This window comes from Entelurus aequoreus, linkage group LG10 (genome assembly GCF_033978785.1).
Source record: "Entelurus aequoreus isolate RoL-2023_Sb linkage group LG10, RoL_Eaeq_v1.1, whole genome shotgun sequence".
Classification (NCBI taxonomy): domain Eukaryota; kingdom Metazoa; phylum Chordata; class Actinopteri; order Syngnathiformes; family Syngnathidae; genus Entelurus; species Entelurus aequoreus.
The window spans coordinates 48,484,912-48,512,113 of NC_084740.1; the positions used below are offsets into that span (position 1 = coordinate 48,484,912).

Here is a 27,202-nt window from a genome sequence, read left to right on the forward strand (position 1 = left end):
TCAAAGACAATGCGTTTATGTACACACCCCGTTTCCATGAGTTGGGAAATGTGTTAGAAGTAAATATAAACGGAATACAATGATTTGCAAATCCTTTTCAACCCATATTCAATTGAATATGCTACAAAGACAACATATTTGAAGTTCAAACTGATAAACATTTGTTTTTTTGCAAATAATCCTTAACTTTAGAATTTGATGCCAGCAACACGTGACAAAGAAGTTGGGAAAGGTGGCAATAAATACTGATAAAGTTGAGGAATGCTCATCAAACACTTATTTGGAACATCCCACAGGTGAACAGGCAAATTGGGAACAGGTGGGTTCCATGATTGGGTATAAAAGTAGATTCCATGAAATGCTCAGTCATTCACAAACAAGGATGGGGCGAGGGTCACCACTTCGTCAACAAATGCGTGAGCAAATTGTTGAACAGTTTAAGAAAAACCTTTCTCAACCAGCTATTGCAAGGAATTTAGGGATTTCACCATCTACGGTCCGTAACATCATCAAAGGGTTCAGAGAATCTGGAGAAATCAATGCACGTAAGCAGCTAAACCCGTGACCTTTGATCTCTCAGGCTGTACTGCATCAACAGGCGACATCAGTGTGTAAAGGATATCACCACATGAGCTCAGGAACACTTCAGAAACCCACTGTCAGTAACTACAGTTGGTCACTACATCTGTAAGTGCAAGTTAAAACTCTCCTATGCAAGGCGAAAACCGTTTATCAACAACACCCAGAAACGCCGTCGGCTTCGCTGGGCCTGAGCTCATCTAAGATGGACTGATACAAAGTGGAAAAGTGTTCTGTGGTCTGACGAGTCCACATTTCAAATAGTTTTTGGAAACTGTGGACGTCGTGTCCTCTGGACCAAAGAGGAAAAGAACCATCCGGATTGTTATAGGTGCAAAGTGTAATAGCCAGCATGTGTGATGGTATGGGGGTGTATTAGTGCCCAAGACATGGGTAACTTACACATCTGTGAAGGCACCATTAATGCTGAAAGGTACATACAGGTTTTGGAGCAACATATGTTGCCATCCAAGCAACGTTACCATGGACGCCCCTGCTTATTTCAGCAAGACAATGTCAAGCCACATGTTACATCAACGTGGCTTCATAGCAAAAGAGTGCGGGTACTAGACTGGCCTGCCTGTAGTCCAGACCTGTCTCCCATTGAAAATGTGTGGCGCATTATGAAGCCTAAAATACCACAACGGAGACCCCCGGACTGTTGAACAACTTAAGCTGTACATCAAGCAAGAATGGGGAAGAATTCCACCTGAGAAGCTTCAAAAATGTGTCTCCTCAGTTCCCAAACGTTTACTGAGTGTTGTTAAAAGGAAAGGCCATGAACATGCCCTTTCCCAACTACTTTGGCACGTGTTGCAGCCATGAAATTCTAAGTTAATTATTTGCAAAAAAAAAATAGTTTGAACATCAAATATCTTGTCTTTGTAGTGCATTCAATTGAATATGGGTTGAAAAAGATTTGCAAATCATTGTATTCTGTTTATATTTACATCTAACACAATGTCCCAACTCATATGGAAACAGGGTTTGTATATTCCTCCTTCCTGTCTGTGTGTGCTAAGTCAGGACAGCACATCCTGACCATAAAAGGAGATGTTAGTGTGTAAGTGTCTGGAAAACAACTGTTTTAAGTCATAACTTAAATGTTGACAGGTAGTCTCTACACAAGGATATGGTTGTCACTTTTGCACTCCATAGACCCAATTAGGGCCTCTTTTCTACGAGAAGTGATCCAATCCACTTGCAAATATCACACCAAGGGGCCTTATCTTATTATGTGATCAAACTGAAATACCACTATTTACTTAAACTTGGTGGTTTGCTTTTTCCAAGGTGAATATAAACATTCACCATAAGTGAAACATAGGAGTTCATTAATTCACTTCACACACAATTTCTACAGAAGTAGCTCCTTTTAGTTGAGAAAGCACGTATGATTCATATAGACCAGACCTGGGCATTTTGCGGCCCGCGGGCCACATCCGGCCCTTTGTGCGTCCCTGTCCGGCCCGCGTGAGGCCAATCATACATTACAAAATACATTTAAAAAAGTATCTATGTCGAGTGTGCAATACAACAGTTTTTGTTTTGAAAAGCGTTATTTGTATTACTTCTCTGTGGACGTATGCGAGTGTGTGATTGTGAGTGAATGTGAACAGCGGCAATCACAAATTACAAAATACATTTAAAAAAACATCTATGTCGTGTGTGCAATACAACTGTGCTGCTTTTATTTTGAAAAGTGTTATTTATGGGCGTATGTCCGTGTGTAACCTGTGAGTGAAGGTGCACAGCGACAAGTGATGCACGGTTATCCCCGAGACGCTAAAAAGAGAAAAGTTGATGAGGAGTGGCGTGTTTTCAACAAGACATGGACTGCAAAGTATTTCTTTACAGAAATTAAAGGTAAAGCCGTGTGCTTAATTTGTGGTACACAGCTTGCTGTGTTTAAAGAATATCATTTGAATTGCCACTACACGACGAAGCACAAGGAAAAATACCGGAATCTGTCTGATGAAGAGCGCGCAAGGGAGGCAGATGCATTGATGGTAAAACTGCAAACCCAACAAGGACTTTTTGCCAAATTTCACACCCCCAGAGATGCAGCCGTCAGGACAAATTTAGTCATTTCTCACAAAATCGCCAGAAAAAGTGAGGCGTTTTCTGACGGAGAGTTTATTAAGGAGTGCTTATTGAACTCTGTTGCGCTGATATGTCCGGAGAAGAGGGGCGCATTTGAGAACGTGTCACTCTCCCGACGCACTGTAACGAGGCGGGTTGAGACCATCGCTGGAAACTTGGCCGACTGACTGTTTTTCGCTGGCTTTGGATGAGAGCTGTGATGTACGTGACACCGCCCAGCTGCTCATCTTCTTACGTGGGATAACTGCAGACTTTCAAATCACGGAAGAGCTGGCAGCCATGCAGTCAATTAAAGGGACAACCACAGGTAATGACTTGTTCACATAGGTAAATGAGTGTTTGGACACGTTAGGACTGAAATGGGACAAGCTGGCAGGTGTGACAACAGATGGTTGTCCAAATCTCACAGGGAAAAATGTTGGACTTTTAAAGAGGATGCAGGATAAAGTGACAGAAATTGACATTTTTGCATTGTATTATACATCAGGAAGTGTTGTGTAAGACAGTGTTAAAAATAAAACCATCAAAAGCAATCTGCTTTTGTATAAAGTTAAGTTAGGTTAAATGAAATTATTATTATTATTATTATTATTCATCTTACGGTATATCAAAAATAATTTGAGCAAAATTTAATTGCATTGCCATTAATTGCCCACCCCTGATATAGACTACTTATTTTGTGAAGGTGGCTGGTGAGTGCACATAGACCGGATCAATCCGCTGTTGGCATGATCTGCAGGTGGAGGAAAACATGGTCTCTTTCTCTGACAGGTCTGCATGTCACAGCTCCAACAGCGAACAGAGGGAGGCTGCCAGTGCAGAATAATTAAGACCTCTGTTGAAGTGACAGGGTCACCAGGAGGTATGCAGCACCGCAAAGCTGCTCTTCTCAGCTGCTTCCTCTGCGAGCTGTCACGGCTCGAGCGTATTTATAGCATCCTGGCACTCGCACTCTACTCTCCCCTCTACCTCGCAGACAGATGTCACCTTCAAGCCACCATATCTGGGACAAAACACAATGCTGTCACCATCTGAACAAGATGCACACACACACACACACACACACACACACACACACACACACACACACACACACACACACACACACACACACACACACACACACACACACACACACACACACACACACACACACACACACACACACACACACACACACACACACGTACACAGAGGCAATCAGCAGAACAACAGGAGTCTGAGGACATCGTCAACAACTCCTCGTTCACATTGACTTTAACCAGGCAGTCAGCAGTCTGGCACTCCCTGCAGACCAGGGGCCGTACTTATCAAGCTTCTTAGAATTACTCCTAAGAAGTCTGCTAAGAGTTGACTTAAAGTAAATAAATTCTTCGCTGAAAGCTGCACTTAAAAGTTAGTTATCAAGCGTCTTACTCACACTTTCAGCGAAGTGTAGGACTGAATCTTAAGTGTCACACTCAGAGCTGAATTACGACATTACTATGTGCCGTAAACGGAATTTTAGGTGACGTCATTTCTGTGTCCATAGAAATGACCAATCACGGAAGGGAATCCGTTGTCTAAGAATAAAGAAATATCTTGGAAATATTTAAGTGGACAATGGGAGTGTATATTTTGACAATAAACTACAAAATAATACAAAACAAACTAGTCCCCGCCGGCACTCACGCTACCGCTCCCTCTCTTCTATCGCCCACACACTCACTGACGTCACTCACCTAAAAGGCCACACACATACGCTACTGTCATAACATTTTCTTTCCAATTCATTAATTAGGCAACTAATTTGAAACTGGTGTGGGTGGCTCTATATATACTAGCCCACTGCAGACACATGCAGAAATCAACAAGGAATCGAAAAGTATTAAATCTGTGACAAAAATAATATCCGCTCTGTCTAAACGATACCGTTTGATCAGCTGCTCGTCATCAAAAAAACAAAAACATTGTTCCGTTCCCTGAACGTTCGCGCACGTCTCTCTCGCCTCAGTGCCATCCCCTGCTGGCAACTCCTAACCACTTAAGACACCTCTGAAGGTCTCTTAAATATCGTGGAGAGTAGGAGTGATTCTTAGACTTAAGAACGTTGATAAAAAGCTTTTATTCTTAAGTTTGAGAGTAGGACTAAATTTCGCAAATTCTCAGGACTTAAGTGTAACATGGCACTCTAAGAAGCTTGATAAGTACGGCCCCAGACTTATTTAAATGATAGCATGGGCCAGACTTTCTGCCAGTATCTTGAATGTGTGCCTTTAGCTGACATTTAAAAAAAAAAAAAGGAACAATAGCAGAATATTTTTAAAATAGCCAAATCTTTGTTGACAGCCTTAGTGAAAACTCCACACTGCAAAAAGTCAGTGTTCAAAAACAAGAAAATTAGGGGTATTTTATTTGAACTAAGCAAAATTATCTGCCAAAAGAACAAGAACATTTGGCTTGTCAAGACTTTCCAAAACAAGTAAAATTAGCTAACTTCAATGAACCCAAAAATACCTTAAAATAAGTATTTTCTCACTAATAACAAGTGCACTTTTATTGGTAGAAAAAAAAAGAGACCTTTTTGCTCAATATGTTGAAAAATATTCTTAAATGAAGTAAATGCTAGTGCCATTATCTTGACATAATGATATGCGCTCGGCATTACATTTCTTAAAACCAGCTAACTTATACTAAAAACTAATTTATTGTTCTTAATGGAAAGGCAGAAAGGCAACCGCTTGTTACTCTCGGGGTCTCCTAGCCGCTCAGGCAAATCATATGGTCTAAAAATGCATTTTTCCATCGATAACATGACATCATCGCGCCAAGTGCGTGCTCTTTCAGTCAATTAGTGCGCATATATACAGCCCAGCCCCCGGGTAAAAACATTTTAATTGTCATTTTTAAGAATTCATCTGAATGAGCATGAACTATTTCTGTTCAAAATTGTTAGAAATGTCACATCTTAAATGTTTAAATTTTAACTGTCACTGTGCCAACTGTACTACTATATGAGTACATATTTTCTATTGTTTCATTGAAAATAAAACAGCAAAGTACATTTGGCTGTCATCTGTTTTAATTATGAGACACAATTGTGTCAAAGTCATGGTTTTTTATTTCATGCTTGAAATAAGAAATGATTACATTAAAAAAGTAGTTTTATACTTGTGAGTGTTGATGACACAGCTTTGCAACAGTTGATATTCTAGTTTCAAGCATGTTTTACTCAATATAGGTCATCAAATCTCAGCAACAAGCTGTAATATCTTACTGAGATCATTTAGGACCAAAACAAGTAAAACACAAACATAAAATCTGCTTAGTGAGAAGAATTATCTTATCAGACAGAAAATAAGCAAATATCACCCTTATTTTTAGATATTTAATTTTACTTAGATTTCAGTTTTTGCAGTGCAGTGACTCTATGACTGAATCATGTAAGTCTCAGCATTTCATAGTATTTTATTTTTCTTGCTTCCCATTACTAGAACCACTACAGCAGGGATTCTCAAACGGTGGTATGTGTACTACTAGTGGTACGCAGGCTCCATCTAGTGGTACACCAAAGTTAAAAGTTAAAGTTAAATTACCACCGATAGTCACACACACACACTAGGTGTGGTGAAATTACCCTCTGCGTTTGACCCATCCCCTTGTTCCACCCGCTGGGAGGTGAGGGGAGCAGTGAGCAGCAGCGGTGGCCGCGTTTGGGAATAATTTTTGGTGATTTAACCCCCAATTCCAACCCTTGATGCTGAGTGCCAAGCAGGGAGGTAATGGCTCCCATTTCAATAGTCTTTGGTATGGCTCGGCCGGAACTCACAACCTACTGATCTCAGGGCGGACACTAAGCAGGTAATAATCACTTGATTAAAAGTACAGTGTTTTATAATCCCACATTCATACACAATGTTACTGTAAAACTGTGTGTAATGTTACAATGGCCAAAAATATTAAATACACTTGTTGAATAAAATGTGCCTTGTTTTTAATGAATATATTAAAAATATATTATTTTATTGAAGTCATTTGTATTTAAATTTGTATCCTATTAGTTGTGCAATATTTTATTTAGTTGTATTTATTCATTTAAAAAAAAAAAAAATCTATTAATCTTCATATGTCTTACTTGTATTTTATTCTTCATCTGTACTCATGGTTCTTACTATTTTACAAGTTTTATTATTTTTATTTTCCAACGTTCCTCAGATGAGCCATCTGCCTTAGGGGTTATCGGCCATGCTTGTGGGGGCGCTTTTGTGTCAGCGTCCTGGTGGCCATGGTCTGATGACCTCCTGGTGCAGATGGCTCCTGTGATAGTGTTTACTCACATGACACCTCTGTACTGAGCCATACCATCAATTTGTCCATATTGTTGCATATGTGTGTATGTTGTGTATGTATGTGTGTGTGTTTGTGTTTGGTATCGATGCGTATGTATATGGTAATGGGGGATATGGGTCATCGGGGTACAGTAGTGTGCCGTCAGGGCCAGCAAGGCCTTCTCTGCTGGCCTATCATAACCAGAAATCATGATCATAATTAAAAGATAATTATTTTTTAACTTACTTTTCCTAAATATCTAAAAGTATTCATATTCTCTTCATGTCATATTATGTTCCTTCCAGTGCTGTTGTTTTTAGTTTTAATTTGTATCCAATCAGCTAGCTTATCTTGCCATGCTGTACGGAATCTGCCCGAGGCCTTCAGAATCAACAACGTGGGCGTCCGTGCACTGTAAGTGAACGGGGACATACAGTTGATAGACAGTTGAGATAGCCAATCAGATCACAAGTTGTTGACAGTAGCCTATCCACTAGCCTGATGTTAACGAGACTGTGATTGGATAATCACTTGTAGGGATGATGTTTGATAAAAAAATTATCGAGTTCGAGCCCATTATCGAATCCTCTTATTGAACCGATTCCTTATCGATTCTCTTATCGAATCCAGATAGGTTGTTGTATATCAGGGGTCACCAACGCGGTGCCCGCGGGCAATAGGTAGCCCGTAAGGACCAAATGAGTAGCCCGCTGGCCTGTTCTAAAAATAGCTCAAATAGCAGCACTTACCAGTGAGCTGCCTCTATTTTTTTAATTTTATTTATTTACTAGCAAGCTGGTCTCGCTTTGCTCGACATTTTTAATTCTAAGAGAGACAAAACTCAAATAGAATTTGAAAATCTAAGAAAATATTTTAAAGACTTGGTCTACACTTGTTTAAATAAATTCATAAATTTTTTTACTTCGCTTCTTATAACTTTCAGAAAGACAATTTTAGAGAAAAAATACAACCTTAAAAATGATTTTAGAATTTTTAAACACATACACCTTTTTACCTTTTAAATTCCTTCCTCTTCTTTCCTGACAATTTAAATCAATGTTCAAGTAAATTTATTTTTTTTATTGTAAAGAATAATAAATACATTTTAATTTAATTCTTCATTTTAGCTTCTGTTTTTTTGACGAAGAATATTTGTGAAATATTTCTTCAAACTTATGATTAAAATTCAAAAAAATTATTCTTGCAAATCTAGAAAATCTGTAGAATCAAATTTAAATCTTATTTCAAAGTCTTTTGAATTTCTTTTAAAATTTTTGTTCTGGAAAATCTAGAAGAAATAATGATTTGTGTTTGTTAGAAATATAGCTTGGTCCATCCATCCATCCATCCATTTTCTACCGCTTATTCCCTTTGGGGTTGCGGGGGCGCTGGAGCCTATCTCAGCTACAATCGGGCGGAAGGCGGGGTACACCCTGGACAAGTCGCCACCTCATCGCTTGGTCCAATTTGTTATATATTCTAACAAAGTGTAGATTGGATTTTAACCTATTTAAAACATGTCATCAAAATTCTAAAATTAATCTTAATCAGGAAAAATTACTAATGATGTTCCATAAATTATTTTTTTAATTTTTTCAAAAAGATTCGAATTAGTTGGTTTTTCTCTTCTTTTTTTTCGGTTGAATTTTGAATTTTAAAGAGTCGAAATTGAAGATAAACTATGTTTCAAAATTTAATAGTCATTTTTTTCGTGTTTTCTCCTCTTTTAAACCGTTCAATTAAGTGTAAATATCATTAATTATTAATAATAACAGAGTTAAAGGTAAATTGAGCAAATTGGCTATTTCTGGCAATTTATTTAAGTGTGTATCAAACTGGTAGCCCTTCGCATTAATCAGTACCCAAGAAGTAGCTCTTGGTTTCAAAAAGGTTGGTGACCCCTGTTGTATATGGAAAAAAAAACAATATTTGATTTAACAAAAGCTCACTTTTATTTTATAAGAAAAAACTAAAATTAAATAAATAAATAAATATTGACTGTTACCCCCTAAAAAAATAAAATAAATAAATATTGACTGTTGTTACCCAAAGTATATTAAGTGGGATTTTTCAGAAAAACAAATATATACAGCAACACAAAAACAACCTGTCTCTGTGATCACTATAAGTGAATAGCCATGCCTTGAGGCGTTTTTTCCGGTCCATTATTTTTGCTGCTTGTGTGACATCACAGGAAATGACATGTCATTTCCTGTGATGTCCCACAGGGCATTTCTTGTGGGACGGGATTCGTTCCCAGGGATTCGAATGAATAACCAACTCTTTTTCTTTACTATAGTGGCCTTGATAACGGGAACCGGTTCTCAAAAAGGGATTTGAGTCCATGGAATCGGTTCTTTTCTTATCGAACGGTTCTTTTCTTATCGAACAACCGGGAGAACCGGTTTCGAACATCATCCCTACTCACTTATCATTCCAAAGTGAGTATCCATGCACAAGTTTCAATTTAGCAGGAAGTGTTGTGCCGAAGCCAGACCGGGATAGCAGAGAAGGATAACAAAACGTTGATTAGGTGGCAGATATATATTTGCAAGGCCATTTTCAAGAACGATATTTAAAGAGAAATTACATCTTGTGAGATGATGTCGGCCAACCCCGGAAGCTAGCTCAGCTGTTCTGGCGATGAAATGCTCGCCATTTCCACTTGGATAAGCATACGAAGAGGGGTACCACTAGCTTATAAGGCGTCGAATAGATCCTACCAATTGTGAGTTAAAATATTTTATTTTTTCACTTTGAATTTTCACACTGAATTTTTTGCAATTTTAGTTTTGACAGTACCACATAAGATTTGTTTTAATTGATTTTTAAATGTTTTGTACATTACAGGTGCATCAGAGCCAGAACAAACAGGCTCAGAGACAGCTTCTGTCCCATCTTGAACTCTAACTTATAATAATAATAATTCACCCCTATACAATATCCTACCCTAATACCCTACTGTGCAATATTACCCTTCGAGTGCAATACATCCAACACTGATTGTTCTGTATATTGTACAGTATTTTGTATTTGTATAATGTTTTGTATATTGTACAGGATTGCTTATTTTTATTGGATAGTAGTCTGTATATTTCAATTCTTTAGTTTTTTTCTTTATTACCTCTTGTGTAATTAATTTTTACCCCATATTTGTTCCCACTACCGCACCTTAAGTTGAAGTCCTTAATCTCGTTATATGCAAATATAATGACAATAAAGTCCATTCTATTCTATTCTACACTGCTGATGTGTTTCAATGGCCAGTAGTGCGTAGATGTGTTCCTGTATAGTATTTCTCCAGCAATGGTCATGTGGTGACATCAATTATGTTATTTTGAGAGGTAATCATTGAAGTCGGACATCACTGAAGGCCTAGGTGGGAAACGTACGGCCCGCCACTGTCGGGGTATTGTTTTTAACTCTGTAAACCACTTTTGCGCTGCATTTCTTTTATGCATGAAAAGCGCTTTATAAATAAAGTTTGTTTGATTGATTGAATAGCTACGCCTCCTAGGCTACTGTATTGTATTGTGGATCATTATGGTGGTACTCAGAGAGCCAATTTTTTTCTGAGGCGGTGCTTGGGGGAACAAAAGTTCGAGAACCACTGCACTACAGCATCTGTGAAAAATAACACTTCCCTGAGTTCAGCCGGTGTTATTTAAAGCTGCACAATGATGGCGTTCTCTTAATTCCCAACAGGCTACACCGAACATCGGTCAAGCACACCAAGGTCCTGATTTCCATTATTATTTATATCACCGCTGTAATGCTGATTGATGCCTACAGCTACATGTGCAAGATTTTTAATTTGATTGCATCAATAAATAACATCTTTCCGTGCTTTCTAATCTTTGTGTGATGTAAACAAGGCAAACACGGCCTCACGGCGCACAACAGAGACTCCCAAACATCATTTGAATTTCAACACAAAAATATATTTAGAGAATAAACACAGGGAACAGCGTAAACTGTGTGTGTGTGAGATGTAGTTGTGGAGTGTGTCTGTGCCTCAGATAAGAGACAACTGTGGGCTTGTGTGAAGTAAGCCTAGCTGACTGAATGTGTTGACATAGCTTTAATGCAGCTTGATACTAGACACCAGTAGTCTGTCTGAGCCTCTGAGCGCAGGGGTGTTAACCTCTCAGAGATTCTCAAAATACACAAACACCAAGCCCGACTGGCCAGTGGGGGATTAAAATAACTTTTGAGTACCATGTTCATGCGCTCTCCACACTTGCCTCCTGTTGGCAATATAACATAGTGAAACATATCAAAGACCACAGGTGGGTAGAGTAGCCAGAAATTGTACTCAAGTAACAGTACTGTTACTTTAGAGATGTATTACTCAAGTAAAAGTAAGGAGTAGTCACCCAAATATTTACTTGAGTAAAAGTAAAAAGTATGTTGTGAAGTACTGAGTAACTGATGAGTAACCTGTTCGTTTAATGACGACGGCAACAAATAATGCACACAAACATAAAAATAGCAATGAGCAAATTCAGAGCAAGGAATATCTCTTAAGCAACTAAAACAATAATATATATTAAATAATAATACATTAACATAAAAAAATTTAAGGCAAATTGAGCCACAATAACTTAACAGCACCATAGGCTCAGTAGGCAGAGATTACAAAGGAAAATAACAAGTTAGCCTTTACGCAAACCATAAACTGATAGGTGTGGGCTGCATCTGGGAACACACTGTGCACTTCTGATTGGTGTTTCTATGCATGTGTGTGTGTGTGCGACTGTGCGTGTGTGTGTGTCTCTCTCTGTCTGTCTGTCTATGAGGCTGCAGTGCGTTAATAAATGTCCCCACACAATGTACATTTGACAGTGATTCATAGCAGGGAAGCTAACATCAGCCTACGGTGACAGCCAAAATATCTACTAACGTTACTTACCGCCATGTGCTTCCTCAAATTTGACGTTGAGTTCATGTAAGCTTAAGCTTGTTGCCGCTGAAACTTTATGTGCAGTTAATCACGTGACCGCCTGGCTCTGTTTGATCGGTGAAACGGAGTCAAACGTCACCAGTGACTGCATTTGATTGGTGAAACGGAGTCAAACGTCACCAGTGACTGCATTTGATTGGTGAAACGGAGTCAAACGCCACCAGTGACTGCATTTGATTGGTGAAACGGAGTCAAACGTCACCAGTGACTGCATTTGATTGGTGAAACGGAGTCAAACGTCACCAGTGACTGTATTTGATTGGTGAAACGGAGTCAAACGTCACCAGTGACTGTATTTGATTGGTGAAACGGAGTCAAACGTCACCAGTGACTGCATTTGATTGGTGAAACGGAGTCAGACGTCACCAGTGACTGCATTTGATTGGTGAAACGGAGTCAGACGTCACCAGTGACTGCATTTGATTGGTGAAACGGAGTCAGACGTCACCAGTGACTGCATTTGATTGGTGAAACGGAGTCAGACGTCACCAGTGACTGCATTTGATTGGTGAAACGGAGTCAAACGTCACCAGTGACTGCATTTGATTGGTGAAACGCAGGCATGCGATAGATCCTACTTTGAAGGTCTGTCTGACAAACCAAAACAAACAAAAGTGTGCATTAACAGATGGATAAAAATCAGTAGCGAGTAGCGAGCTGAATGTACATAAATGGATCGGAGTAAAAGTAGCGTTTCTTTTCTACAAATATACTCAAGTAAAAGTAAAAGTATGTTGCATTAAAACTACTCTTAGAAGTACAATTTATCCCAAAAGTTACTCAAGTAGATGTAACGGAGTAAATGTAGCTCGTTACTACCCACCTCTGTCAAAGACACACTTTATCAAGGTTCGCTTTAATGAGCTGCGAGATGTTATTGAAACATGCAGTCTGAGTCGTATTTAGCTCAGCGAAATGCTTGTGCGCGTCGAAGAAGCCATCAAGTTCACTCGCCGGGTATGAAGATATAAACATCTTTTATAGCTAGGTGATGCAATTTGTAAAAAAAGGTGGCTATGATTTGATCCTTTAACCTTAAACAGATTGCTAATGTGTCAGGGCATCCGGCTTGTGGCGTGTTCTTAGGGCGAAGGTAACCGAGCCTGAGCCACTGGATGAAGTGTTGGATACCCAATATGAGCATGCCTCGCAGGCCACAAGGCTGTCGCTGCCAAAGTGGGTTTCTTTTACTGCACCAGTGGCGATAATCAGCTGATGCTGGCTGTCAGTGGACGTGGCCACGGGACAGGCAGGAAAACAGCCTCGGAGGACACACGATATTCCTGCTGACAAACATCGCAAACCCCAGCTGCTCGAGCGACTCCTCTGTCACGGGCGCAGAGGGAGGGGGGATAGTGGGGAGATGCACTGCAAAAAGTCAGTGTTCAAAAACAAGAAAAAAAAATACAAAAATGAGGGGTATTTTATTTGAACTAAGGAAAATTATCTGCCAATAGAACAAGAAAATTCGGCTTGTCAAGACTTTCCAAAACAAGTAAAATTAGCTAACCTCAATGAACCCAAAAATACCTTAAAATAAGTATATTCTCACTAATAAGTGCACTTTTCTGGGTAGAAAAAAAAAAAAAAAAAAAAAAGAGACCTTTTTGCTCAATATGTTGAAAAATATTCTTAAATGAAGTAAATGCTAGTGCCATTATCTTGACATAATGATATGCACTCGGCATTACATTTCTTGAAACCAGCAAACTTATACTAAAAACTAATTTATTGTTCTTAATGGAAAGGCAACAAGGCAACCGCACTGCAAAAACTGCAATCTAAGTAAGTTAAATATCTCAAATAAGGGTGATATTTGCTTATTTTCTGTCTGATAAGATAATTCTTCTCACTAAGCAGATCTCAGTAAGATATTACAGCTTTTTGCTGAGATTTGATGACCTATATTGAGTAAAACATGCTTGAAACTAGAATATCAACTGTTGCAAAGCTGTGTCATCAACACTCACAAGTATAAAACTACTTTTTTAAAAGTAATCATTTCTTACTTCAAGCATGAAATAAAAAATCATGACTTTGACACAATTGTGTCTCATAATTAAAACAGATGACAGCCAAATGGACTTTGCTGTTTTATTTTCACTGAAACAATAGAAATACATACTCATATAGTAGTACAGTTGGCACAGTACAGTAAACTGACAGTTAATATTAAACATTTAACATGTGACATTTCAAACAATTTTGAACAGAAATAGTTCATGCACATTCAGATGAACGTGCCGGGGGCCGGGCTGTATATATGCGCACTAAAGTCATACCAAAGACTATAAAAATGGGACCCATTACCTCCCTGCTTGGCACTCAGCATCAAGGGTTGGAATTGGGGGTTAAATCACCAAAAATGATTCCCGGGCGCGGCCACCGCTACTGCTCACTGCTCCCCTCACCTCCCCTCCCAGAGGGTGAACAAGGGTGATGGTCAAATGCACACCTAGTGTGTGTGTGACAATCATTGGTACTTTAACTTTAACTTTAATTGACTGAAAGAGCACGCACATGGCGCGATGATGTCATGTTATCGATGGAAAAATGCATTTTTAGACCATATGATTTGCCTGAGCGGCTAGGAGACCCCGAGAGTAACAAGCGGTTGCCTTGTTGCCTTTCCATTAAGAAAAATAAACTAGTTTTTAGTATAAGTTTGCTGGTTTCAAGAAATGTAATGCCGAGCGCATATCATTATGTCAAGATAATGGCACTAGCATTTACTTCATTTAAGAATATTTTTCAACATATTGAGCAAAAAGGTCTAATATATTTTTTTTCTACCAAGAAAAGTGCACTTGTTATTAGTGAGAATATACTTATTTTAAAGGTATTTTGGGGTTCATTGAAGTTAGCTAATTTTACTTGTTTTGGAAAGTCTTGACAAGCCAAATTTTCTTGTTCTATTGGCAGATAATTTTGCTTAGTTCAAATAAAATAGCCCTCATTTTTGTATTTTTTTTCTTGTTTTTGAACATTGACTTTTTGCAGTGCGCTTGTTACTCTCTGGGTCTCCTAGCCGCTCAGGCAAATCATATAGTCTAAAAAAGCATTTTTCCATCGATAACATGACATCATCGCGCCAAGTGCGTGCTCTTTCAGTCAATTAGTGCGCATGTATACAGCCCGGCCCCCGGCCAAAATTTTTTTAATTGTAATTTTGAAGAATTTATCTGAATGTGCATGAACTCTTTCTGTTCTAAATTGTTTGAAATGTTAAATGTTTAAATATTAACTGTCAGTTTACTGTACTGTGCCAACTGTACTACTATATGAGTACGTGTTTTCTATTGTTTCATTGAAAATAAAACAGCAAAGTCCATTTGGCTGTCATCTGTTTTAATTATGAAATAATTGAAATAAGAAATTATTACTTTAAAAAAGTAGTTTTATACTTTTGAGTGTTGATGACACAGCTTTGCAACAGTTGATATTCTAGTTTCAAGCATGTTTTACTCAATATAGGTCATCAAATCTCAGCAACAAGCTGTAATATCTTACTGAGATCATTTAGGACCAAAACCCTTAAAACAAGTAAAACACTCTAACATAAAATCTGCTTAGTGAGAAGAATTATATTATCAGACAGAAAATAAGCAAATATCACCCTTATTTGAGATATTTCATCTTACTTAGATTTCAGTTTTTGCAGTGTGGGCTTGAAGGGAGGTGGCAACAGGACCCCGCTGGGATGAGTGGGGAAACACCAATGTTTACTCCGCCTACCTAAACTTGAGACTATCGCATTCCAAAACCAGAGGTCTTCAATAAACCCCCCACATGACTGAAGCAGTAGCCGCACAAGAGGTGTCAGGAACCACGGGATGAACCAATCAGGTGTTACATTCAGTACGTTCACATGCACTAAAAAAACAAATTACATGAAACCAGCTCTTCTAAAACACGTGTTCATATTCTTTCCTGCTCGCTAGTGTTACCATTTCGGAGTTATTGTGCAGAAATAACTACTTCGTTCACCAACGGTATTACAAAAAATATCAATTAGAATAATACATAATGTTGGATATAGAGAACATACAAACACTTTATTGAATTAAAAATATTGAAATTCTACGATTTGCTGCATTCATCCCAATAATGTACAACAATTCTTCTCAACAAAAGAGGAGAAATATAACCTTAGAGGAAAATCTAATTGAAAACATGTGTATGCTCGTACAACACTTAAAACCTTTAGTATTTCAGTATATGGAATTAAATTATGGAATGGATTAACCAATGAAATCCAACAAAGCACCAATATGAGTTTGAGACTCTTCAAACTGCAAGTGTTCACAAAGTAACAAAGAAAGAATTATGATAATTTTTTTTCTTTTGTGATAAAGATTATTTATGTATTTAATATTTTTTTACTTACTATGGTAAATTATTCCTTTATTATTCATTCACTGTTCTGTTGCAGTCATACTTGCCAACCCTCCCGATTTTCCCGGGAGAGTCCCGAATTTCAGTGCCCCTCCCGAAAATCTCACGGGGCAACCATTCTCCCGAATTTCTCCCGATTTCCACCCGCACAACAATATTGGGGGCGTGCCTTAAAGGCACTGCCTTTAGCGTCCTCTACAACTTGTCGTCACGCCCGCTTTTCCTCCATACAAACAGTGTGCCGACCCAGTCACATAATATATGCGGCTTTTACACACACAAAGTGAATGCAAGCATACTTGATCAACAGCCATACAGGTCACACTGAGGGTGACCGTATAAACAACTTTAACACTGTTACATATATACGCCACACTGTGAACCCACACCAAACAAGAATGACAAACACATTTCGGGAGAACATCCGCACCGTAACACAACATAAACACAACAGAGCAAATACCCAGAACCCCTTGCAGCACTAACTCTTCCGGGACGCTACAATATACACCCCCCGATACCACCAAACCCCACTCACCTCCCGAATTCGGAGGTCTCAAGGTTGGCAAGTATGGTTACAGATAACAAGGAAATGGGATATAATTGCTATGGTGTGAAAAGGGGTAGGATTAAATAAACTCAGCTTCTTCCTACTCCTTTTCGGACGTGCTGTAATGAAACAACTGGAAATATGCGATGAATTACATTGTATTGTATGCATGTTCCAAATAAACTGAAACTGAACTGAACATGTAAACGTGTTAGTTCGATTGTGTTTCGCTCAGTTTCTTTATAAGATACTCGATATGGTGTATAAAGTACAAGGTCAACTTTTAAGTATTTGTAGCCAGAAACTTGTTCAATCACTTTCTCATTTAGTGCAACAATCTGGCAGACGTCCTCGGTCTTTCTTGATTTTGAACAGCGCATCATTTTCCATGGATGTTCTCATTCATCCACATCATTGTATTCTCAGTGCATTCATGCGGTCACAACTGGACTGTTCATTTAATTTCAGTTTTGTCGGACTTGATTACAAGACTTAGTTGATAAAGACTTCTCTGTATAGCAGATTGCGCACAGTCTGTGGTACTAAGCAGTATACAATACAAAACAGCGCCATATGCATGAAAATTAAATTTGGCATTCCTTACATTATGACACAAGACCTGTATATATATATACCGTATTTTCCAGGCCATAGGGCGCACCAGATTATAAGGCGCACTGCTGATGAATGGTTGATTTTCAATCTTTTTTTATACAAACCCTGTTTCCATATGAGTTGGGAAATTGTGTTTGATGTAAATATAAACGGAATACAATTATTTGCAAATCCTTTTCAACCCATATTCAGTTGAATATGCTACAAAGACAACATATTTGATGTTCAAACTGATAAACTTTTTTTTTTTTTGCAAATAATCATTAACTTTAGAATTTGATGCCAGCAACACGTGACAAAGAAGTTGGGAAAGGTGGCAATAAATACTGATAAAGTTGAGGAATGCTCATCAAACACTTATTTGGAACATCCCACAGGTGAACAGGCAAATTGGGAACAGGTGGGTGCCATGATTGGGTATAAAAGTAGATTCCATGATATGCTCAGTCATTCACAAACAAGGATGGGGCGAGGGTCACCACTTTGTCAACAAATGCGTGAGCAAATTGTTGAACAGTTTAAGAAAAACCTTTCTCAACCAGCTATTGCAAGGAATTTAGGGATTTCACCATCTACGGTCCGTAATATCATCAAAGGGTTCAGAGAATCTGGAGAAATCACTGCACGTAAGCAGCTAAGCCCGTGACCTTCGATCCCTCAGGCTGTACTGCATCAACAAGCGACATCAGTGTGTAAAGGATATCACCACATGGGCTCAGGAACACTTCAGAAACCCACTGTCAGTAACTACAGTTGGTCGCTACATCTGTAAGTGCAAGTTAAAACTCTCCTATGCAAGGACGGGGGTGGAAGAAGTGTCAAAAGATGGAGGTAACTGTTTTAATGACATTCACACTTTACTTGAAGCAATAATGGAGCAGCATTTCCTCATCCGAAAACAACAACAGCAACGCCAAAAATGACCGGAACTCTCTAATAACTAAAATTCCTTGGGTGAATAATGTAAACTCACTACACCGGTATGTTTTAGCGCTTTCATGGCGAGTTAACATAATATAAGTAAGAACTTTACACTACTTTATATTAGAAATGGCAACAGTGGAGGATGAATGTCCCATAACAAGAAGATAGAGAAAAAGAAGAAGCTTATAGACTACGGTGTCGGCACGGACTACAAAGGCAGACATGCACAATTTTTCAGGACTTATGCAGATCCCAAATACAGATCAGCAGGTACCAGAATGTAAGAAAAGTTGCTTTTACATAATATTGCGAAACAAAACGCCAGATAATATGTCTTACCTTATACACACACATACTTGCCAACCCTCCGGATTTTTCCGGGAGAATTTCAGTGCCCCTCCCGAAAATCTCCCGGGGCAACCATTCTCCCGAATTTCTCCCGATTTTCACCTGGACAACAACATTAAGGGCGTGCCGTGATGGCATTGCCTTTAGCGTCCTCTACAAGCTGTCGACGCGTTCGCTTTTTCACCATACAAACAGAGTGCCGGCACAGTCACACCTTGTATGCGGCTTCTGCATACACACGAAAGTGACTGCAAAACATACTTGATCAACAGCCATACAGGTCACACTGAGGGTGGACGTGTAAACAACTTTAACACTGTTACAAATATGCGCCACACTGTGAACCCACACCAAAATAAGAATGACAAACACATTTCGGGAGAACATCCGCACCGTAACACAACATAAACACAACAGAACAAATACCCAGAATCCCTTGCATCCCTAACTCTTCCGGGCTACAATATACACCCCCGCTACCACCGAACCCCGCCCCCTACACCTCAACCCCCCCTCCCCCAATCTCCCGAATTCGAAGGTCTCAAGGTTGGCAAGTATGTACACACACCATTATAATACTCGTACATTGAAGCACAGTACAATCCATCAAGTGGTGCGGCTTCATAGCATACTAAAGTCCTACTAAAACATTCTGATATATTTTGGAGCGCCGTGTGTAATGTTCTATATTTTCAATGGAACATATAAAATGTTGGTGTTGTTTACTTGAGTCATATTGCCATCATATTGCAGTCTACACATATCTCTTGTGTGTGACTGCCACCTACTGGTCACACTTATTACACCACGCACCAAATTAAATTGCTTCGAGGTCGGTAAGCAAAACCAGAATTATTCCGTACTTTGGGCGCACCGGGTTATAAGGCGCACTGTCGAGTTTTGAGGGGGAAAAAAGGATTTTAAGTGCGCCTTATAGTCCGGAAAATACGGTAATAAAAGTGGGACCCACGATGTACCGTATTTTTCGGACTATAAGTCACAGTTTTTTTTCATAGTTTGGCCGGGGGTGCGACTTATACTCAGAAGCGACTTGTGTGAAATTATTAACACATTAGCGTAAGATATCAAATAATATTATTTAGCTCATTCACGTAAGAGACTAGACGTATAAGATTTCATGGGATTTAGCGATTAGGAGTGACAGATTGTTTGGTAAATGTATAGCATGTTTTATATGTTATAGTTATTTGAATGATTCTTACCATAATATGTTACGTTAACATACCAGGCACGTTCTCAGTTGGTTATTTATGCCTCATATAACGTACACTTATTCAGCCTGTTGTTCACTATTCTTTATTTATTTTAAATTGCCTTTCAAATGTCTATTCTTGGTGTTGGCTTTTATCTAATAAACTTCCCCCAAAAATACGACTTATACTCCAGTGCGACTTATATATTTTTTTCCTTCTTTATTATGCATTTTCGGCCGGTGCGACTTATACTCCGGAGCGACTTATACTCTGAAAAATACGGTACCCAATGGGGACACCGTTTTGGAAAGACAACACCATGAACCTGAACCTTAGCTGTTCTGCCACTCAAACGGTTACTAAACCATTTGATTACTTAGACCAGGGGTGTCCAAAACTTTTTCCACTGAGGGCCGTACACGGAAAAATTTAAGCATGCGGGGGCCATTTTGGTATTTTTCATTTTCAAACCTTAACAAAATATATAAATTTTTTATTTTTTTTTAACCTTTAGGGCTCCCGGGGACTATAAAGGGTCTCAGTCATTAAACTGTTAAAAATAATTCAAATTATAATTATTATTTTTTATTTAACGCTTACAGTAATTTTTTATATCAACTTGAAATATGCAGTATTTAGTAATTACAGCCTTAAAAGATCAATAATGCAGGACACCATTGATTTTAATTCTTTAATATTTTTGAGTAATCACGGTTAAAAGTTAAATAAAATCCTACTAAATATATTTGGGATCCAAAAGGTCCCCCACTCATGAAGTGATACATTTTTATTAGTTTTTTTTAACTTTTAACACTTCAATTACGAGATCAACTTCAGATATATCTGTCGATTTTACGTTTGAACTATTTTGTTTGTTTTATGCTCTTTTGTCGAATACAACTTTGATGTTTTTATATGGCAACCACACAATATATGCAATATTTTTCCACATAAAACATTTTAAAGTGATATTTTTTAACTAATAATTCATTATAACATAGATTTTTAGTCTTTTTTTTTTTTTTAGCAATAGCAAAAAAAAGAAACAAACAAAGACAAAATAAAAAAAAACAGCCTGCATGGCAGCTTTGTGTCAACATTGCAACGTTTTCTTGTTAGATTTCACCTCATTCCACTTTTTTAAAATGTTTTTTTTTAATTTTTGCCATATTATCAATTTTGCAATTTTTGCACAATGTGTGGCCGGCCGGTAAACAATTAGCTGCGGGCCGCAAATGGCCCCGGGGCCGCACTTTGGACACCCCTGGCTTAGACACATGTAAACATTGCGTATGTACAAAATAGAAGAACCACATTTATTTGAGAACTCAGACTCATTTAGTTAATGTAAGCATGCTGTGTTTAAGTGTTAGCTCAGACCACAATATTGAAATATCACAAAACCCTTCTGTATATACACTGCATGTGTCAAGGTCAGGTGAGCATTGCTTCTGTATATATACTGCATGTGTCAAGGTCAGGTGAGCATTGCTTCGGCGTGACCCCCAAGGATGCGGAGAACGGCAGGCGGAATGCAAGTAAAACACAATTTACTACTCACAAAGAGGCGTGGAACCCAAAACAGCACAACCAAGCATTGGTCTCAGAAGGAAGAGCAAGAATGATCTGACACTGAAGGAGGGACCCAGGTGGAGCTAAATAGAAGTAATTAAATGAGGAACAGGTGTGCTGACAGGACATGGAACAGAAAGTAAATGTGCTGCAAAACACAGAGACCAGACAGGAAACACTGACAAAACAAGAGCACCAGGACAGGAAGTGATTCTAAAGACAGGAAAACCCCAACATAACCAAACTGTCAGTAGCAAGCCTGACAGTATGTCCTTCTTATTGTATACACAATCCAACTAGGAGATGTCAGTTACTTTTTACATTATATAATTATGAATACAGAAGAAATATAGCCAACTCATATTAGATACATACAACATGTAAAAAAATAGTGCCGTCAAATGATTATATTTTAAAAGTAGACCAATCACACTTTTGAATTCGGATTAATCATGATTCATTAAAGATTATTACTCGCGTGCACAATTTAATTCAACTTAAAAAAAGACTCCAATATTTGGACGCAAATGTAATTCCAGTCAGGGTTTATTTTGAAGGGACATTTGCCAGTGAACGCCACAGTCAATCATCTTCAACTTGTCACTTTCAAAAAACAAACAACATTATAGCTAGTTGAGCAACAATCGTGTTCCCATGTTTGGTTTTTACTAATTTTTACTAATTGGTTTTTATCTAGTCTGCACTTTGTTTGTGTTATTATTATTATTATTGGCTTTTATCTAGTTTGCACTTTGTCTGTATTATTTCTATTGTCATTATCGACTCATCTTTGCCTTATTCTATTTTTTATTTTCCTATTTTAATGATGTTGGATCTGTGTTGTTGTTGTTGTTGTTGTTGTTGTTGTTGGGGACAAGTGTTGTAAATTAGCTTTGGCTACAAACACTTTGATGCATACATTGGATAACTGTCTCAGATGTCTATGTTTTTGTATCTGTCCCTATTTCAAATAAACCTCTATAAATCTTTGTTCACTGATGTATGCAATAACATGATCACTGACTGTATAACAAAACACCTTTCAGGTAACCATCCCTGGTTATGGTAAAGGAGCGTGTGTGGTCAAAATATATTGCAGGATTAATCTGCGTGTATACATAATTAATGCTTTTTTTGGTGATTTTTCATGAGTTAATTTGTTATTTTTGACAGCCCCAATATATACAGTACAGGCCAAAAGTTTGGACCCACCTTCTCCTAATTCAATGTGTTTTCTTTATTTTCATGAGTATTTACATTGTAGATTGTCACTGAAGGCATCAAAACTATGAATGAACACATGTGGAGTTATGTACTTCACAGAAAAAGGTGAAATAACTGAAAACATGTTTTGTCTTCTAGTTTCTTCAAAATAGCCACCCTTTGCTCTGATTACTGCTTTGCACACTCTTGGCATTCTCTCCATGAGCCAACTCCCTAAAGACCGTTGGAAAACCATTTCAGGTGACTACCTCTTGAAGCTCATCGAGAGAATGCCAAGAGTGTGCAAAGCAGTAATCAGAGCAAAGGGTGGCTATTTTGAAGAAACTAGAATATACAACTTTTTTTCAGTTATTTCACCTTTTTTTGTTAAGTACATAACTCCACATGTGTTCATTTGTAGTTTTGATGCCTTCAATGACAATCTTAGACTTAGACATAGACTTAGACTTCCTTTTATTGTAATTCAAAGTTGAAATTTACAGTACAGATAACATTTTTGTTGCATTAGCTTGTTGTAGTGCAGGATTAAAGAGCAATAAGGTGCAGATATAAATAAATAGATTACTGTACAGATAAATATATTGCACTTTTTCATATGCTTCCACGTTTATGGATGTATGTTATATTGTCTTTATATTCCAGTGAGTTAATCTGGTTTTTTTTAGGGGAATTGAGGGAATGATTTTGATGCATTCAAGAGTCTGATGGCCTGAAGGCTGTTACAGAACCTGGAGGTTCTGCTACGGAGGCTGCGGAACCTCTTTCTAGAGTCCAGCAGTGAAAACAGTCCTTGGTGGGGGTGGGAGAAGTCTCTACAGATTTTCTGAGCCCTAGTCAGGCAGCGGCTTTTTTCAATCTCCTGGATAGGAGGAAGAGGAGTCCTGATGATCTTTTCCGCCGTCCTCACCACTCTCTGCAGAGACTTCCAGTCTGAGGCACTGCAGGCTCCAGTTCAGAAAGAGATGCAGTTGGTCAGCAGGCTCTCTATAGTGACTTTGTTGAATGTGGTGAGAACGGGGGGAGGGAGCTGTGCTCTTTTCATCTGCATGCGCTGCTGAGCTCTTTTTACAAGAGCCAGGTCATATTGTCAGTTATCTGTACCCCCTGGAACTTGGTGCTGCTTACGATCTCCACTGCTGTGCCATTGACGAAGAGTGGAGTGTGGCTGGACTGGTTCTTCCTAAAGCCAACGATGATCTCCTTGGTCTTGTCGACGTTCAGAACCAGGTTGTTGGTTCTGCACCAGTCAACCAGATGTTTCACCTCCTCCCTGTAGTCCATGTCGTTGTTGTCACGGAAGAGGCCCACTACTGTTTTGTCGTCCGCATACTTCACAATGTGGTTAGTAGTGGACCTGGCGCAGCAGTTTCAAAAGATGGAGCTAACTGTTTTAATAACATTCAGACTTTACTTAAATCAACAACGGAGCAGCATCTCCGCGTCTGTGGCTCACTAGTGCAACAACGCCGGAAATGTGTCCCGTGAAAAAATGTCTGACCGGAACTCTCTAATAACTAAAGTTCCTTGGGTGAATAATGTAAACTCACTAGAACATGCCTGGTATGTTTTAGTGCTTCCATATCGAGATATAAGTTAGAACTTTACGCCACTTTATATTAGAAATGGCAACAGCGGAGGATGAATGTCCCATAACAAGAAGATAGTGAAAAAGAAGAAGCTTATCGACAACGTGATCGACACGGACTACAGTGGCGGACGTGCGCAAATTTTCAGGACTTACGCAGATCCCAAATCCAAATCAGCAGGTACCAGAAGGTAATAAAAGTTGGTTTTGCATAATATTGTGAAACAAAACGCCAGATAATATGTCTGCTAATGGGTGCCATTTTGCGGTCCTTATACACACACCATAGTAATACTTGTATCTCTGACTACAGTAGCCGTAATGGACCGACAATCCAAGCGGTGTGGCTTCAAAGTCATACTAAAACATTTTGACGGATTTTTGAGCGCCGTGTGTACCGTATTTTTCTGACTATAAGTCGCTCCGGAGTATAAGTCGCACCGGCCGAAAATGCATAATAAAGAAGGAAAAAAACATATATAAGTTGCACTGGAGTATAAGTCGCATTTTTGGGGGAAATTTATTTGATAAAAGCCAACACCAAGAATAGACATTTGAAAGGCAATTTAAAATAAATAAAGACTAGTGAACAACAGGCTGAATAAGTGTACGTTATATGAGGCATAAATAACCAACTGAGAACATGCCTGGTATGTTAACGTAACATATTATGGTAAGAGTCATTCAAATAACTATAACATATAGAACATGCTATACATTTACCAAACAATCTGTCACTCCTAATAGCTAAATCCCATGAAATCTTATACGTCTAGTCTCTTACGCGAATAAGCTAAATAATATTATTTGATATTTTACGGTAATGTGTTAATAATTTCACACATAAGTCGCGACTGAGTATAAGTCGCACCCCTGGCCAAACTATGAAAAAAACTGCGACTTATAGTCCGAAAAATACGGTGATGTTCTTTATTTTCAATGGAACATTTAAAGTTTTGGTGTTGTTTACTGGCGTCATATTGCAGTCTACACGTAACTCTTATGTGTGACTGCCATCTACTGGTCACACTTATCATTACACCATTTTCTTTCTTTCTTTCTTTTCATGTTTATTTCGAATATGTAGACAAAACAAAAACAAACACATTTTGCAAAAAACAACAAAAAAGAATGAATAACAAAAACAATAATAATAATAATAATAATAATAATAGTAATAATAAAAAGCAAAAAGAAACAAGAAATTAAAATAAACATTAATGTAAACATTGTGACGATCGGTCACTTCATTTCTGTTTGTCTCCTTGGTTTTTGTATTACTTCCGGTCAGTGCTCTTATTTTGTTAAATTTCCTGTTCCGCGGAGCACTGTTTTCTCCTCACCTGCCGTTGATTGGCAGCCGGTCCACACCTGCTGCCAATCAGCATAGGTCTATTTATGTTTTCGCTGGAGCACTCCTCAGTGCTCGATGATAAACTCTTTATGTTTGGAACTGTTGTATGCAAGACTGCTACATTTCTCTGTTGATGATCATTAAAATCATCTTACCTGCTCATCCTCCTGCTGGTTCTTGCATCTTGGGGACACACAAACGGCAGCCATACGAGTTCCTAACAAACATATCCGAAAAGGAGTGAGAAGAAGTACTCCCACCCCTCTTATTACTTACTGTATGTTTAATAATAATAATAATAGTATATAAAAATGTTATGTTGTATAAATACATATACATATATAAGTATGTACATATATATATACACTACCGTTCAAAAGTTTGGGGTCACATTGAAATGTCCTTATTTTTGAAGGAAAAGCACTGTACTTTTCTATGAAGATAACTTTAAAGAAATACACTCTATACATTGCTAATGTGGTAAATGACTATTCTAGCTGCAAATGTCTGATTTTTGGTGCAATATCTACATAGGTGTATAGAGGCCCATTTCCAGCAACTATCACTCCAGTGTTCTAATGGTATACAATGTGTTTGCTCATTGGCTCAGAAGGCTAATTGATGATTAGAAAACCCTTGTGCAATCATGTTCACACATCTGAAAACAGTTTAGCTCGTTACAGAAGCTACAAAACCGACCTTCCTTTGAGCAGATTGAGTTTCTGGAGCATCACATTTGTGGGGTCAATTAAACGCTCAAAATGGCCAGAAAAAGAGAACATTCATCTGAAACTCGACAGTCTATTCTTTTTCTTAGAAATGAAGGCTATTCCACAAAATTGTATGGGTGACCCCAAACTTTTGAACGGTAGTGTATATATATATATATATATATATATATATATATATATATATATATATATATATATATATATATATATATATATATATATATATATATATCTACAACATACATTTAACAAGTAACTATGAATGTGACACAACAGCGTGTATACATAGTATACATATACATACACATACAAACCTACTGACTCTTAGTGCAGTTCACTATATCCTGTGAACAATATATTTTTGTACATTCTTTTAAAAACATTGACTTTGCTTATGAACTTCGCTCAGATTGTTCCACAACTTGACACCTGTGATGGAAATGCGAAAACTTTTCATGGTGGAATTTCTCATCATTACACCATGTACCAAATAAAATTGCTTCGAGGTCGGTAAGCCCAACCAGAATTATTTCGTACATTAGGCGCACTGGTTTACAAGGCGCACTGTGGATTTTTGATCAAATGAAATGATTTTAAGTGCGCCTTATGGTCCGAAAAATACGGTGGTTAAAAGCTATTAATTAGTGAAAGAATAGCTATGACTGCTGTGTGATTGCAGACTAGCTTAAATGATCCTCCATCAGCATGCGGTTTAGCACTGACACAGTGCATGACGA

The 27,202-nt window shown here is 38.2% G+C and overlaps 1 long non-coding RNA gene across 1 annotated transcript in view; it reads right to left on the minus strand.

Annotated features, from left to right (window-relative positions):
• The window catches only part of LOC133658734 (uncharacterized), a 28,481-nt gene extending 6,851 nt beyond the window's left edge, over nt 1-21,630 (minus strand). The window contains exon 1 of the long non-coding RNA XR_009827520.1: nt 21,561-21,630. This is a non-coding gene — a long non-coding RNA (uncharacterized LOC133658734). The remainder of the gene's footprint in view (nt 1-21,560) is intronic.
• Nucleotides 21,631-27,202: the final 5,572 nt, after the last annotated feature.